This window comes from Triticum aestivum, chromosome 3B (assembly GCF_018294505.1).
Source record: "Triticum aestivum cultivar Chinese Spring chromosome 3B, IWGSC CS RefSeq v2.1, whole genome shotgun sequence".
Taxonomy (NCBI): Eukaryota; Viridiplantae; Streptophyta; class Magnoliopsida; order Poales; family Poaceae; genus Triticum; species Triticum aestivum.
In genome coordinates, this window is record NC_057801.1 from 24,041,268 (window position 1) to 24,055,194 (window position 13,927).

The 13,927-nt window shown below is 45.4% G+C and overlaps 1 pseudogene; it reads left to right on the forward strand.

The window, feature by feature from the left end:
- Positions 1-504: 504 nt before the first annotated feature.
- On the forward strand, positions 505-6,115 carry LOC123067197 (pathogen-related protein-like; annotated as a pseudogene).
- The last annotated feature ends 7,812 nt before the right edge of the window (positions 6,116-13,927 follow it).

Here is a 13,927-nt window from a genome sequence, read left to right on the forward strand (position 1 = left end):
CAAGTCTTACACCTACTGTGGTCATCCCATTTTTAGTGACCGAACCTGGCTGTGAGGCAAAACACCCACCAATTGCATGATCGACATTCAGTGTTATACTCCGATCGAATGCGAAATGCACATTTCACACTGTTTCAGGTTGGCCTAGGTAGCTACTAGATATATTTAGAGGCAAACTGCAAGTTCCTGACAAACCAACCATGGGGTCATTTGATCAAATCAAAACTCTTCTTTAGACAAGAAAACAACTGCACCAACAAACATGAATTTACTAGTGCTACATTATTGTAGTCAACCATGTTAAATTCATAATGCCAGCAATCCTGGCTTGCTCAAACCTCAGCTCGCATCGATCACAAGCCATTGGATCAAATCAAACCTCTTCCGTAGACAAGAAAACAACTGCACAAACATACATGAACTTACTAGTGCAGTCCTTCCTTACTTGCTTACTACTACATCAAGTAATAACATTCGAACAATAGGGAGGGGAGGGAAAGGCACATGTCCACGAAGTGCTCGCTAGCGTTGTTGGGCGTCGCCGGCTGCTTCACGGAGGGAGGCGCTGAGGGGTCAGGGTCGGTGGCCGGCGTCGGGGTCTCCGAGGCTGAGGGGTCGGGGTCGCTGAGCCTTGTTGATCTGCAGAGATATAATGGAGCGGGAGGGGGTCAGAGAGAGAGAGAGAGAGAGAGAGAGAGAGAGAGAGAGAGAGACGGGGCTGAGGGGTCGGAGAGGAAGGAAGAGGGGGCGGGGGCCATACCAGAGCGGGAAGGGGTCGGTGGCGGGTGCTAGGGTCGGGGCAGAGGTCGAGTCCGGCATCGGCGGCGGCAGCGGCGTTGGCGGCCGCGTGGGCGGTGCGGCGTCGGCGGCGGGCGTGGGCGGTACGGCGTCGGCGGTGGCGTAAGAGAAAAGGGGATCGACAAGCGGCGCGAGTGAGAGACAGGAAAGAGGGGAGCTAGTGGACTGGTGTTGTAGGCAGCTTAGCTATAGGGCGTGTTGGCAAAACGTGCTATAGCTAAGTTAGCTATAGCGCTGGCCTAGCAAAAATGCGCTACTGCTAACTTTTTTTTCTTTTTTTTTCTTTTTATTTTTCTTAGCTATAGCGCTGGCCTAGCAAAAATGCGCTACTGCTAACTTTTTTTTTCTTTTTTTTCTTTTTATTTTTCTTAGCTATAGCGCTGTCCAGGATAAAACGCCCTACTGCTAACGTTTTTTTCTATATTTTTCTTTTTTTTCTTTTTCTTAGCTATAGCACTGCCCAGGGCAAAACGCGCTACTGCTAATTTTTTCTTTTTCTTTTTTCTTTTTCTTTTTTTTCTTAGCTATAGCGCTGCCCAGGCCAAAACGTGCTACTACTAACTTTCTTTTTTTATTTATTTTTCTTTATTTTTTTATTTTTCTTGCATTTCATTTTCCACAACTTATTAGTTCCTTTTTTCTTTTTCTTTTCATTTCATTTTGCAAAACTTCCTTTCTTTTTCTTTTTCTTTTTCTTTCATTTGCACTTTTATTTTTCTTATCTTTCTTTTGCAATTTCCTTCCTTTAATTTGGTCTGTCGTTTGAGCAATACCACTGTTACCCTCCGGATAATAATTAGTATAATATATCTTACATCATTTGACCGCTATCGGCGGTATACAAAATAGCTAGACACAGACAAGCTTTGGGGATTAGTTTGTCAGCTTGGGCGAAGACGATGCTTCAGACTGATCTTGTTCCCTCTTTTGTTCGTTGTCGAACAATTGAGCCCATGGTCGTGACTTTTCCTTCTCCAGGGATTACGATCTTTCGTAGGTAATGTAGTCTTCATTCTTCTTTTGACGTATGTTTCATCGTCATCAGCATCATCTTCCCTCATCGGATCACCGTACTGGTCATAGTCTTCCTCGTTGGCGACTCCATCCATTCCGGCGATGCTCCTTTTGCTTCTCCTCATGACAACACGGCTGGGATTGATCGGATTAGTTATGAAGAAACATTGTGTCACGTGTTTAGCGTGTACCCATGGATCATTTTTGGCGATGGCATTGACGGTACCGCTATCGGAGTCGGGTATACAGATGGTAGTGAAATGTCAGTTTTCTCTTACATTCTTAGCCCATCTGACTCGGAACATCGTTGCGCTATGCAATCCAGAGTAGTTAAGATCCCATATCTCTTCGACCCTTCCGTAATATCTTTAAATTACATTCCCGGTCATGGCTTCCATCATCACCCCTGAGTTTTGGTCATCACTGTTTATATCTTTCTTCATCGTGTAGAACGTGTATCCGTTGATATCATATGCTTGATAAGTCGCGAGGTTGGTCGAGGGTCCATGTGCTAAGGCGTATATGAGTGTTCTGTTCGGACAACCCTCTTCCGAGGGATTAGCCAGAACTCGCTCTTTGAACCAACGCACGAAAGTGGAGTTGTGTTCTCTAATAACTCCAGCGTCCGTCCTGTGCACCCCACGATCACGATACATCTAGGTGTTGTAGCACTACTAAGTTTGCCCTATCAAGGTTGTTTTGTCGGCCCGAGCGTAACACATTCACATCCCTATGACCGTTGGTGTGACCTTCGCCTTCGAGCCTTCCACAGTGCTTGTTGACGGGCAAACCAACAACAGGGTCTCCGGTGCCTACTAGATAACTCTCACAGAAAGAGATGCACTCTTTGGTCAGATATCCCTAGGCAATGCTTCCATCTGGACGGGACATGTTACGAACAAATCCTTTGATGACCCCATTCATCCCCTCGAACAGCATCATGCTATGCAGGAATGTCGGCCCTAGGTCGATGATGTCGCCCGCGATGTGGACACATATATGCACAATGACATCAAAGAACGCGGGCGGGAAGTACATCTCTAGCTCATTCAGTATGACAATGATCTCTTCCTATAGCCTATGGAGTTGCTTCACACTGATCGACTTTCGAGAGATAGCATCAAGAAAGTGGCATAGGTCAGTAAGCGTCTCACGCACATGTGTGTCCATAATCCCTCTGAGTGCAACCGGGAGTAACTGCGTCATCATCACATGACAGTCGTGAGACTTCATCCCACTGAACCTTTTTTTCTTAGTGTCCAGATATCTGCTTATCTTCCCATAGTATCCGGAACTAACTTTGATTCCGACACGGCACTTGAACAATTGATCGACCTCCTTCAGATCTAAGGTGAAGCAAGAGGGGGGGGCAATATTGTTCTTCCTTTTTGTTTACTTTTTTGCCCCTATCTTCCGTCTCCGTCTCCGTCTTGGTCTCCTCTGACGACCTTTTACCGGGCATTTGGAGATCTTTCCTGATATTCAAAAATTCCAAGTCTTTTCTTGCCTTCGGCCCATCCTTGGTCCTCTCCGGTATGTTCATCAATATTCCAAGAAAACTCTCAAGGATATTTTTTCTGATATGCATTTGATCAAGGCTATGAGGCATGTCGAGTATGGGCCGGTATTCCAAGTCCCAGAAAACAGATCTCGTCTTCCATATCTTCAGCAGGCGCTCCGGCGCCTTTTTATTCGTCTTTCCCGGCGAGGGGCACTCTTCCTAGTTCTTGAATAACTCATATATTTCTGCACCACTACGCTTACGTGGAGGACCTCGATGCTCAGCCTTACCATTGAATAGACCTCCATGCTTTCTCCATGGGTCATCCTTCTTGAGCCATCTTCGATGCCCCATGTACACGATTTTCGAAGACCCGCCATCTTTCGATAGCTGTAGAGAAGTTGTATCATCCATGCACCTCGTGCATCCGCAATATCCGTGGCACACCTGGCCGGAGAGATAGCCGTAACCGAGATAGTCCTGCACCGTCGTGATCAGCGTGAATCTCATGTAGAAATATTCTCCTTTGCTTGCATCCCATGTCTTGGCCGGGGTTTTCCATAAGGTATGTAGATCCTCTTTCAGTAACCCGAGATACAGATTTATATCATTTCCCGGTTGTCTCGGCCCTTGAATAAGCATAGCCATGTGTATGTATTTTTCCTTCATGCACAACCAGGGGGGAGGTTGTATATCCATACAAACACGGGCCATGTGCTATGATTGGTGTTCTGGTTGCCAAATGGATTCATGCCATCACTACTAGCGCCAAGCATGATGTTCCTTGGATCATTTGCGAAAAATTCAAATTCAGCATTTAATGCTCTCCACTAGCTAGCATCTGCGAGGTGTCTTAGCTTCGGCTCATCTCCGTCATCTGGCTTCACCCTCTCCGCGTGCCAGTGCATAAGCTTTGCTTTCTTAGGATCTACGAAATACCGCTGTAGACGCGGAGTGATCGGAAAGTACCATACAGCTTTCTGTGGAGCTTTCTTTCCGGCCTTTTCATATCGTGAAGCATTGCACTTTGGACAGATGGTTTTTTCCGCGTGCTCGTTCCGATATATGATGCAATCATTGATGCATGTGTGATATCTAATATGTGGCAGATCAAGAGGGCACACGATTTTCATTGCCTCCTCGACACTAGTAGGACACAGGTTTCCCGTGGGAAGAATCTTCTTTAGATACTTCAGAAGCTCATCCAGGCTTGTATCTGTCCATTTGTTTTTTGCCTTCGTCTTTAGAAGTTCTAGTGTGAAACTCAAGCGGGTCACCTCGGGATTGCAACCATCATACAAAGGAGTCATCGAGTCTACCTCCAGTTGCGCCAGTTTGGCCTCCTCTCTTGAAGCAGCTCTGTAGCTAGTCGTCTTCTTGCGAAGCAGGTCTCCAACATGTGGGTCCCGCATGGCTGAACTTAGTAGCGACGAAGATGGCGGCGTGTCCGCGTCTTCTTCTCCTTGAACTGCCTCTTCGCCATCGACATTTCCGAGGCTGTCTTCCTCTTCGGGCACATAATCGGTCATCTCTTCGTCTGGTGGCCCCATGTCGTTATTTCCTGCCCCGTCGACGTCCTCATCATCATCATCATCATCATCTTCACTTATCCACCGAGTATGTCCATGCATGAAACCATGCATGAGCAGGTGCGCCTTGAATTTACCACCCTGAAAGGGGTCGAGCCTGACTCTTCCTTTGCATTTTCGACACGGACATAAAACATCCTTCAGTCTTTTTTCATACATGTCATCACTACTAGGGAAAACCTTATACGTTTATCAGTAGCGCGGTTTAAAAATGGGCGCTACTGCTAATTAGTAGTAGCGAGGGGTATAAAAACGGCGCTACTACTAAGTTGATAGTAGTAGCGAGGGGTATAAACTCGCGCTGCTACTAGATGGTCTCCAATAATGCCCCAGGGATAGGCCATAGTAGTAGTGAGGGGTACAAAACCGGCGCTACTACTAAGTATATAGTAGTAGCGCAGGTAAGACCCCACGCTACTACTAAGCGTGTCCACCCCGGCCCGATCCACACTCCCAACCCCCAATCTACCCCACCCCACCAACTGTCGTCCCACTCCACCCTCCCCCATCTAAAAAAATCCACCTTCGATCCAGATCCCCTCCTCCTCCCGTGGCCGCACGGCGCACCAGTCGCCCTTCTTCCGCGACCTCGCCTCCACCGTCCCCCATGGAGCAGCAGAGGAGGGAGACCAGGCGCCCAGATCCACCCTTCTCCGGCCTGCGCCAACACTGGCCATGGCGCGACCCAGCAGGTGAGGAGGGAGACCAGGAGTGAGGGGGTGACGGCCATGGGCAGCTACAACGCGTTCCTGGCGACCACGCTGCCGCCGGAGCACCGCATCTACGACCCGGACGCGGAGTCGCTGTAGTCGGCCACGACCACGTTCCTCACGACGTTCCCCCGGGGCTTCGCCATCGAGGTGCTGGATGTGTACAGCGGCCCGTCCATGGGTGTCTTCAAGTTCCGGCACTGGGGCTACATGGAGGGCCCGTTCAATGGCCACCCTCCGCACGACCGCCGCGTCGAGTTCCTTGGCGTCCGTGTCTTCCATGTAAGTTTATTTGACAGTAATTAATGGTGTATTATTGGTTTTGTTCAAAGAAAAGTGACCTGCAACCCTGTGATGATATATAGGTCGATGAAGACACCAAGGTGGAGAAGGCAGAGTTCTTCTACGAGCGTGGCAACTTCCTCACAAGCTTCTTGTCTGCGCCTGCTACTTCTGCTTCTGCTGCATCGGCTTCAGGTGGCCCTGTGATGAGAGGAGACTGAAGCGCGACGGAATCAACAAAACATGCTTGTCACTAGCTAGTATTGTCTTCAGGCTCTCTCTCTCTCGGGAGGACGCCGCCCTTCCTCTGCTCCCTGTCAAAGCAAGCGAGCTATGGATCCACCCCCACAACCACGGCATCGGCACCGGCACCGGAGGCCGTGGAGATGCAGCTCCGTCGTGCAGTCGTCGAGCCAAGGTACTCACTCCCCTCTTCCTTTTGCTTCGCTCATGGGTCATCAAATTTGCTTGCTACAGAAACATTAGAGAGGACAAGTCAATAAAACTGAACCTTTCTTCAGAGACGAGATGAGAGGAGAAAAGTTTGATATTTTCCTGTTATTGGAGACACTAGGAAAATTTGACACTTGCGGAAATGCCAAGCTGATTAGGCATAGGAACCCAATCCATCCTGATTAGGGAGAGCCACTAGTAATTGCAGCAGACTTGACTTTGCACTCGTACGTTCAGTCGAATGAATATATGCATCACTCTTTGGCATGCCAAAACTGAGACGTGCAGATTCATCCATTTCTAAGCATCACCAATCCTGATCAGTTCCTAATGTAGATTTGGAGTTGGACACAGTAGAAACAACAAACGCAATTTGACTTGATTCAGTCGGTTAATTTTACTGCTCTAGGTGTATCACGTGCCTTACTTTCTATAGTTGGATCATCACCGACAGTGTATAATTTTTTTGTTCAATTTGGATGCAGCAGTAGCGCTCCGTCGGGGACATCAACATCAGCCTCGACGGTTCGGTCGTCTACTCCTACCACCACGACTCCCCGCAAAAGGTCGATCTCTCTCTCTATCTCTCAGCTGTGAGCTAGTTCCTAATACTGTTCCTATTAAGAATCCAATCCATCCTGGGGAGAGCCACTGTAGGTACTACAGCACACCTTCTTTATGGATATTAACATGCCTGTCTGAAAAACATACATAGTAGGTGACACTAGTAACTCAGCAAACTTGACTTTGCACTTGTACGCACAGACAAATGAATTTGCATCATTCATTGTTTGGCATGTCAAAACTGAGACATGCAGATTCATTTGCAAGCATCACTGATGCAGATCGGTTCCTTCTCTGTTTGTTGGAAACTGAGATTTCTTCTCTGTTTGGTTGGTGCAGTGATGAGCGAGCAACTTTGGCAAGCACCAGGCCAACTGGAAGGCAGGCCCCATCACAGCCAAGAGCATGCCGAAGAAGGTGGCGGCGTATGTATGATGCTTGCTTCTTCTAATCTGCCGTCTTATGTCATGCCTGTAGTGTATGGTGGTTGTATATATATGGTGATGATTTTATTTGTTTCTTTCATTTGGATGCAACAGATGTGGTCCATGGATGTTAGAATGAGGAACTGTATGATAGTAGATACGGCAACAGTGTAATAGTACAATCAGGAATAACGACATTTCCATCACTACTGTGTTTTCTTGAACTGTATGCATAAAATGGAATTTGTCGATTTTATTTTTTTTTAATTCCTAATTCGTTAGTAGTGGCGTGGGGACAAATTTGCACGCTACTGGTATTTCATTAGTAGTAGCGTGGGTTCATAATAGTAGTAGTGTGGGTGGAAACGCGCGACTACTAACTTTGTTAGTAGTAGCGCGGGTTGAACCCACGCTACTACTAACTATTAGCTGTAGCGCGATACTAGTAGCACGGGTTCCTGCGCTGCTAGTAGCCATTTTACCCGCACTGCTAGTAGCCTTTTCCCTAGTAGTGCATCCACAGCGGATTGCCAGTATCTTTCCACCATCCTTCCATTGACCTTCATGATCACTTGTGCGCGGAGCAAATATTATAACTACATATATATGCATGTATGGATCAAATTCATACAAAAATTCGGCATGACCTTCCCTAAACATAGGACATATTGAGTTTGCCCGAAATTCGCCGAAACGGAATTGAATCAACATTTCGGCAAAACATAGGCAGCTCATGTCACTCACATGACACACACAATTCGGTATATTCATATCGCACATAATTTCGGTCCTAATCGCAAACACACATATTTCCATTCTTGCACAACTCTTTTTTTGCTCACCTATTTGTCGAGAGGGATATCGAGCACCTTCTTATAATTAGCCAGTAGCTCTAGATAGTGAGGTACCTACATAATAAATATAGCTCCAAGTATCTAGGGAGAGAGAGAGCTATGAGAGGGAGGAGGGAGGGCATTAATGGAGGGGGTGGTGGAGGGGCAAAGAAAAGAAGGGGGGAAGGGGCAAAAGAAAGGAAGAGGAAGGAGGGAGGGCATTAATTGAGGGGGTGGTGGAGGGGCAAAGAAGAGAAGGGGAGGAGGGGCAAAAACAAGGAAGAAAAAGGAGGGAGGGCATTAATGGAGGGGGGAGGAGGGGCAGAGAAGAGGGGGAAGCATTGAAGAAAAAGCAAGTGCAAGAGGGAGGGGGGAGAAAGAAAGGGGGAGGAAGAAGAGGGGCGGAAATGTGGCAGATATTGTGGCTGGCGACCATAGCAGTAGCGTGGGGCACCAAAGCGCACTACTCCTATGTGTGCCAGCCAAAATATCTACTGGTACATAAAACTAGCTATAGCGCTTGTCCAAAAAACACGCTACTTTAAAGATTACACATAGAAGAAGTAGAAGTAGCGCTTCTTTGCTGGCTGGCGCTATTGCTATTATATTAACAATAGCGCTAGTTAGGGTACCAACGCTGCTACTATGTTTTGGCCGGGGGGTGTGGTGTGGCTAACTTACCAGTAGCGTGCTCTCTAGAAACCAACGCTGCTGCTAAGTCGTACCAGTAGTGCTATTTGTAACACACGCTACTGGTAATTATCAGTAGCATGGGCGACAAAACACACGCTACTGGTAAACTTCTATGTATAAGCCTTTTCCTAGTAGTGCAATACCTTCATTAACCATAAAGTGGCACTTCTCCCAATTCAAGACAACACTAGTTTCTTCACATCTCTGCAAAACTCGGTCAAGGTTGTTTAAGCAATCATCAAAAGAAGATCCATAAAGGAAGAAGTCATCCATGAAAACCTCAACAATCTTTTCACAGAAGTCAGAGAATATAGCCATCATGCATCTTTGAAAGGTAGCAGGTGCATTACATAAACCAAAAGGCATACGTCTATAAGCAAAAGTACTGAAAGGGCAATTAAAAGTGGTCTTTTCTTGATCCTCTTTTGACACAGGTATTTGAGAGAAATCAGAGTAACCATCTAGAAAGCAAAAATGTGTATGTTTGGATAATCTTTCTACCATTTGATCAATAAAAGGTAAAGGGTAATGATCCTTTTTAGTAGCTTTGTTTAATTTGCCGGAATCAATTATCATCCTATAACCTGTAACAATTCTTTGTGGGATCAATTCATCTTTATCATTAGGAACAACAGTAATACCTCCCTTCTTAGAGACACAATGGATAGGACTTACCCACTGACTATCAGCAACGGGATAAATTATACCTGCCTCCAGGAGCTTTAGTATTTCTTTTCTTACCACTTCTTTCATCTTAGGATTTAACCGCCGTTGGTGATCAACAATTGGTTTAGCGTCTTTCTCCAATTTTATTTTGTGTTGGCATAGAGTGGGACTAATGCCCTTAAGATCATCAAGAGTATATCCAATAGCAGCACGGTGCTTCTTCAGAGTTTTCAATAATTTCTCCTCTTCCTGCTCTGAAAGGTTAGCACTAATAATAATAGGATATATCTTCTTTTAATGAAGATAAGAATATTTAAGAGTATTAGGTAGTGGTTTAAGCTCAAACATGGGATCACCCTTGGGTGGTGGAAGATCCCCTAGAATTTCAACAGGCAAGTTGTGTTTCAAAATAGGTCCCTGTTTAGAGAATACTTCATCTATCTCCCTTCTTTCATTCATAAACATATCATTTTCATAGTCTACCAAATATTGTTCTAATGGATCATTAGGAGGCACGGCAATAGAAGCAAGACCAATAACTTCATCCTTATGAGGCAATTCTTTATCATGGGGTTGTCTACAAATTTTAGCAAAATTAAACTCATGAGACATATCACCCAAACTAATCGTAACAATATCCTTTTCGCAATCTATCCTAGCATTAACAATATTCAAGAAGGGTCTACCAAATATGATGGGACAAAAGCTATCTTGTGGGGAACCAGGAACAAGAAAATTAGCAGGATATTTAACTTTCCCACGCAAGACTTCAACATCTCTAACAATCCCAACTGGTGAAATAGTATCTCTATTGGCAAGCTTAATTGTAACAACAATTTCTTCTATCTCAGCAGGTGCAATATCTGCATAATTTCTTTGTATAAGGAATGAGGTATCGCACTTGCACTAGCACCCATATTACATAAGCCATGATAACAATGATCTCCTGTTTTAACAGAAATAACAGGCATGCCTACAACAGGTCTATGTTTATTTTTAGTATCGGTTCTAGCAATTCAAGCAGCTTCATCACAGAAGTAAATAACATGCCCATCAATATTACCAGCCAAGAGATCTTTAACCATAGAGATACTAGGTTCAACTTTAATTTGCTCAGGTGGTGTAGGTGTTCTAGTATTACTCTTACGAACCACAGTTGAATCTTTAACATGATCCTTTATCCTAACAGGAAAAGGTGGTTCCTCAATATAGGTAGTAGGAACAATAGGATCACTATAAGTGATAGTATTTTCTTCAACTTTAATAGGTGCAACTACTTTTACTTCAATGGGAGGATTATATTTAAACCACTTCTCCTTAGGGAGGTCAACATGAGTAGCAAGTGATTCACAGAAAGAAGCTGCTATCTCAGAGTCAAGTCCATGTTTAGTGCTAAATTCACGAAAAGCATCGGTATCCATAAAAGATTTAACACAATCAAACTTAGATGTTATACCTGACTCGTTACCTTCGTCGAGATCCCAATCTTTAGAGTTGCGTTTAATTCTTTCCAATAAATCTCATTTGAATTCAATAGTCTTCATCATGAAAGAGCATGTACAAGAAGTATCGAGCATGGAGCGATTATTGAGAGAAAGTCGAGCATAAATTTTTTGAATAATAATTTCTCTTGAGAGCTCATGATTGGGGCATGAATATAACATTTAAGCCTCCCCCAAGCTTGAGCGATGCTTTCTCCTTCGCGAGGCCAAAAATTATATATATATAATTACGATGCATAGGATAAAACTTCTAATGAAATTCCAATTTCAATTGGTTGTAGTTCCATGATCCCATATCATCACATAGCCTAAACCATGTCAATGTCGTCCGCTTCAAAGATAAAGGTAAGACCTTCTTGATAACATACTGGGGCATAGCTGCAAGCTTAAATAATCCACAAACATCTTCGACATACACTACTAGGAAAAAGCCTAGCAGTAGAGCAGGTTTTGGGTGTATTAGTAGCATGGGCACCCGTGCTACTGATACGGCGCCACAGCTAACTTGTAGCAGTAGCGCGTGTATAACCATCGCTACTGCTACTTCTGATAGTAGTAGCGTGGTTGACGCCCGCGCTAGTACTACTTAGTTGTAGCGCGGGTCAAGGCCCCGCGCTACTACTAACTAATTGGGAATTAAAAAAAATAAATTCCATCCATGGTTGCTGCTGCTGGGCTTCATCGTCCTCTCCAACCATGGTTGTTGCTGGTCCTGGAGGGGATGAAGTTGTCCATGGTGATGGTGTCTCCCAATCCAACTCGCTCCCACACCTCTCATCTACTGCTGCTACAAAAGAAGAGAAAATTATTTGAATGAGGAAGAGAGGGATAGAGAGGAGTAGGAGGAGGAACTCACTGGTGGCCGTCGAAGTTGGAGCCGACGCTCAAAACCTAGATGAAGCTGCTCGTGCTCGTCTTGCTGCTGCTGCTGCTCCTCCTCCTTGTCGTCCTCCCCCGCATCGAAATCTACAGAGCCCGTCAAACACGCAAGCCAGTCAGCGACCTCGGCACCGAAATAGAGGACGCGATGCACGCATCACATGGTGGGAGATGAGTCTGCGGCGCGCGTCGCTAGAAGCGGTAGCCTCCTCCTCCTGGACATGGCCAGCTCCGCGGAGCCCCCGTTGGCCGCCCTCCGTGCCGGACCCGGCGGCCCCAGCAGCGGCAGCCTCCTCCTCCTGGACATGGCCGTCATCCGCATCGGGAGACGCTGAGGGAGTGGAGGTCATCAAATTTGGGGATGAGTGGGAGGAGAAGGGGAATGGGAGAGAAGGGGGAGAGTGAGGGAGAGAGGAGGGATTCGACCGAGGATATGGGGACTTCTCCTACCTCGTACTTAGTAGTAGCGAGGGGTATAAAACCGCGCTACTACTATCAACTTAGTAGTAGCGCGGGTTTATACCCCTCGCTACTACTGTGGCATGTCCTGGGGGGCACGGTAGAGACCACTTAGTAGTGGCGAGGGTTAAAAACCCGCGCTACTACTATCAACTTAGTAGTAGGGAGGGGTAAAAACACGCGCTACTAGTAAGTAGTAGTAGCGAGGGTTATAAACCCTCGCTACTAGTAAGCGTCTGCCAATAAGCTTTTCCCTAGTAGTGATAGATTAGGTGCAAATCGGGATGCAATGTTCCATCTCCTGTAAAAGGATTAGCTAGCAGTTTCTCTACCATACCCAAAGAAATTTTAAAGCAAACATTTTTAGTAGGTTCAGTAGGTTGAGGAGCAACTCTTTGCTCCACTAGTCGGGGTAAAGATACCCCGAACAAGCCCCTCAAAGGATTATGTTCCATAGTAACAAGTGACAGTAAATTTCAGCACACTATATAAATTTTTTCGTTACCAAGTTCCACTTACCAAAGGTGCTTCACTCCCCGGCAACGGTGCCAAAAAAGAGTCTTGATGACCCACAAGTGTAGGGGATCTATCGTAGTCCTTTCTATAAGTAGGAGTGTCGAACCCAACAAGGAGCAGAAGGAAATGACAAGCTATTTTCAGTAAGGTTTTCTCTGCAATCACTGAAATTATCGGTAACAGATAGTTTCGTGATAAGGTAATTTGTAACGGGTAACATGTAATGAAGGTAAAGAAGGTGCAGCAAGATGGCCCAATCCTTTTGTAGCAAAGGACAAGTCTAGACAAGTTTTTATATGAAGAAAAACGCTCCCGAGGACATATGGGAATTATCGTCAAGCTAGTTTTCATCACGCTCATATGATTCACGTTCGTTACTTTGATAATTTGGTATGTGGGTGGATCGGTGCTTGGGTACTGCTCTTTCTTGGACAAGCATCCCACTTATGATTAACCCCTATTGCAAGCATCCGCAACTACAAAACAAGTATTAAGGTAAACCTAACCATAGCATGAAATATGTGGATCCAAATCAGCCCCTTACGAAGCAACTCATAAACTAGGGTTTAAGCTTCTGTCACTCTAGCAACCCATCATCTACTTATTACTTCCCAATGCCTTCCTCTAGGCCCAAACAATGGTGAAGTGTCATGTAGTCGACGTTCACATAACACCACTATAGGAGAGACAACATACATCTCATCAAAATATCGAACGAATACCAAATTCACATGACTATTTATAGCAAGACTTCTCCCATGTCCTCGGGAACAAACGTAACTACTCACAAATCATATTCATGTTCATAATCAGAGGGGTGTTAATATGCATTAAGGATCTGAACATATGATCTTCCACCGAATAAACCAACTAGCATCAACTACAAGGAATAATCAACACTACTAGCAACCCATAGGTACCAATCTGAGATTTTGGGACAAAGATTGGATAGAAGAGATGAACTAGGGTTTGAGAGGAGATGGTGCGGGTGAAGATGTTGATGGAGATTGACCCCCTCCCGCTGAGAGGATCGATGGTGATGA